This window comes from Heterodontus francisci, chromosome 12 (assembly GCF_036365525.1).
Source record: "Heterodontus francisci isolate sHetFra1 chromosome 12, sHetFra1.hap1, whole genome shotgun sequence".
NCBI classification, from domain to species: domain Eukaryota; kingdom Metazoa; phylum Chordata; class Chondrichthyes; order Heterodontiformes; family Heterodontidae; genus Heterodontus; species Heterodontus francisci.
This window is the reverse complement of record NC_090382.1, coordinates 71,479,227-71,483,322: the sequence shown is the minus strand read 5'-3', so window position 1 is coordinate 71,483,322 and position 4,096 is coordinate 71,479,227.

Genomic DNA, 4,096 nt, shown 5'->3' with positions numbered 1-4,096 from the left:
GATAGCTTTCAAATCAATCATATTTTACAATAATACTTAGATATAATTATTTGCTGGCTAATTAAAATATACTGGATTTTTATACTGATGAGTTTATCTATGTTTTTGAAAACTTTCTTAAACTGACAATAGATTAAAAAGCTGTTAATGGAGTGTTCATTTAAAGAGAAAGTTTATCCCAACATAAAATTAGCTACGCTCGCAATTGACAAGGGAATGTCTTGCCTGGTACAGGTCGATGGTACAGCTTCACCCAGGTCCTTGTATTACTTATACACAAGATACTTCTAATGTACATTTTAATTATTGTCAATGGACTGGATTTTACCTTGGGCGGACAGGAATTCGTCACCAGCGTGAAAGTCGGTGGCGAACCCGCTTCCGCCTAGCCTGGGGATCCGTCCCGTATTTTATGGGTCCCCAGGCTTTAATTGTCCCAAGACGGGACTTCTACCCACTTGAGTGAGGAGGTCCCGCCTCAGTGCACTGCCGGCCAATCAGTGGGCCGGCAGCTCTTAGTCCCAGCAGCGCCACTGGGAGCGGTGGCCACTGCTGGGACTGCAGCCCAGCTGACACCGTGGACCCTGGAGAGTGGGTAAGTTGGGCTTGCCTCATCAGGGGGATCGGTCGAGCCCTGGTGAGGCTAGGATGGTTGTTTGGGGGGAGTGGTGGGCGTCTTGGGTCCCGGGAGTGGTTTGAGTGCCCGACTGCCATGCCCGCCACCCCCTGGGGCACGGAAAGGCCGGCAGCTAACACTGGGCGGTCTTTCATGTCCCCAGCACGCCCACTTGCCACGGGTAAAATACCTGTGGAGGCGGGCGAGGGCCCTTAAGTGGGCCGTTCCGCCGTAAAGTCGACTGGAGGTGGGAGCGGGGTGGGTAGGCCTCCCAGAGCCTCCGGCTCAATTTTATGCTGCCCCCACGCCACCAACTGACCCGCTGGGACGGCGTAAAATTCAGCCCGATGTATCACTATTGCATCCAAGACCCTGAATTTACTTAATTTACAAACATGTGGATATCGATATCCACATAGACAATTTTTTAAGTTCCTGCACGTCGGTAGCTTTTATGAATTAATGTTGGTTACATTTACTATATTAATTAGTAACCATCCATATAATGCCTTCACGGTATCAAACACAACTTTCAAAGGAAAGACTTGCCTAATTATACTCATTTTCATCTAGTATTTAGTCCAATTAAAAGGAGTTAGAATGTTTATAGATTTTAATTTACCTGGACTCCATACTGTGATTCAGTATAGTTACCATAGAACACAAAAGACAATCCAAAATAAGTTCAGGCTGAATGCTTAAGTAAACCCTCTTCAAGCAAAGAGAAATTGTCAAACTATTCATAAAACAAAATAAAACTTTACAGCAAAACAATCACATCCACGCTAATGCCAGTAAATGTTCATGTGTCAGCTGACCATCCTAAGATGATAAGAGAATATTTAAATGATACATTGCCCTACAGAAATATTATTCATGAAGTGAAGTGCAGAGTAAGAATCAGATACAGATTAGTTACAATAAAATGGAACTCTTAAATGGGCCCATCACTTACCAATTTTGGAAAAAGTTAAAGATCAATAGAGATATATAGTTGAATTAGAAATCCGAAGAGATGAATGAAATGAAAACTTTCCAATAATAATGCAATATTCTTTCTCCATATCTTGCTGCTCAATCTTATATACCAGTACTTCTTTCTTTTAGTTCTGGGATCTGAATGATTTCAATTAAGAATATGATGGCGAATAACACATAAATCAATATCCTCTGCACTCATTCATTCACACAGATATCTTCATCAGTAAAACTGAGTTTTAATATACACTGATTACTTCATGTAAGTATATACCACTCTTAAAATATAATTTTTTATATAATATTTATTTCTATGAAATACTCTTCGGTTGTGTGTATGTTACCAACTTACATTTACTTTGAACAGTAAGTTACAATCTACAATTTTCCAATGCTCATTAGATTTGGTGTATTTCAAAAGTCATTATGCTGTCCTGTTTTGATATCAGAGATGCAGCAGTATCTGTAAATCAAATAAAACTATTTTTATTTTACAGCTGACCTCATAAGCGCTGTTGTTAAAAAGAGCAGTGACTTCATAAAAGAAAGTTTGGCAAAACTTTTTCATTTATTCACTAAAGCAACACAATGATACATAATCATGAAATCACCATGACTAAAATAATGCTTGACTCTTCTGGCTCCTATCTCCCAAAAACTGTGCTAAACACGTTGTCCTGAAGAGAATATCTTCTCCAGATAAGTGTACAAGATCTGTGAAAAATAGTATACTGTAATGTTATAAACAATACGATGAGGAAAACAAACAGAAAATGCTGGAAATCCTCAGCAGGCCAGCAGCATCTGTGGAGAGACAAACAGAGTTAACCTTCGAGGTCGATGACCTTTCATCAGGACTTGAAAAGTTAGGGAAGTAACATGTTTCAAGTAAATACAGAGGCAGCGAAAAGGGAAAGGCGAGGAAAGAACAAAAGGGAAGGTCAGTGATAAGGTGGAAGGCAGGAGAGATTAAATGACAAAAAGGATGATGATGCATGGCAAAAGGCAGTGGTAATGGGACAAGTAAAGAAACAAAAGATATGTTTAAAGGAATACAATGAGAAATCATTTACCTGTCTGCAAAGACCTCATTCTGTTACTCATTCTATTACTCAATAATATGTTTGACAATATAAAGCTGATATATACAATATATACCTGATACCATTCATGTACACCATGTTACATTGTGGAGTAACTGGAGGAGATATGCTCATTCACTTAAGTAAGGGGGAATGTCTTTCACTTTTCACTTGAAAACTAGATGTAATAATTTAACTGAAAAATTGAATTGAAGTCATACATGGATCCTGGCTCAAATGTGAATAACATGCTCTAGACCTCCAGAGTACTGTGACTATTTCTTTACTCATTCAAAGCCATCCATCAGTGTATATTTTATAATCTATAGTGTATGCTTTAGTGTTAAGAGTGGAATTGCTTGTGAATATTTGAGTGGTTTTGATTAGCGTTCTTTACTGGAGGCAATTATTCAGTTTTATTCAAAGAAAACTGTTATAATCATAGAGATATTTAGTTTTCCTTATGAAACATTCATCTACTGACAGTATGAACCAGTCAGCAGTACAAAGGTAACCACTAAGTTCTATTTTAATGGCAGGCTATCTGGTTAATCAAAGGATAGTGAATTAACACCTAAATGTTGCAAAACACACTAACTTGTTATTGTAAAATAAAGATTTGGTTGATTTATACTTTGTGCAAAAAAGTAGTGCAATAATTATTTGAAGATTCAAATGATGGTACAAAATATACAGTTTGTAGTTTGAGTCTGATTGAGGTCACTTATATGATGGCGGTTGATGTACTTGAACGCTACATATTTCAGGATTATTATCTTTTTATCCTGTTTGTATAAGTTAGAACTTTTTAATCAGCACAGAATATTTTGATGTAAAAGCTTCTAACCTGTATCTGGTTAAAATGCTGCTTTTTTATGATTGTTTATTTTGGTTTGTTGAAGTTTACATATATCAGATTTTGTCAAAGATTTCTTCCATTTCACATAAAATTTTGCAACTGAATATCCCATTAAAAGTTTCAGACAGATGTTATAAAAAAAAAGGCAGAATATCTGTGTGCAGACTCGCCAATGCAATTCTACCTTTAATTACAATTCCTGTAAGAATTATATTCCAAATTAAAATATTCTTCAAGTTGACGATCACAAGATCACGTACAAAGAAATGGTCAGATTGTTGTAAGATTAGCAGCATGGTCTAAGAGATTAGTTTTGAAAACTTGCATTGAACTGGAGATTTAAATCTGAGGAATGGCACATAGTTTAAAACACCTGAGACATTTTCAAAGCTGTTGAAAGTCCATCACACCCAGTTTGTGGGTTGGCTCAGAAAGATCTCATCTGTGGACTTTTGGCACTCAGAGATAAGGTAAAATCAGCAGCTGGTATTGGAGCCTTGACAGCACTTGCAGACAGAAACTCTGCTGGTTATTCTGTTACCAATAACAGAAAAATACTGT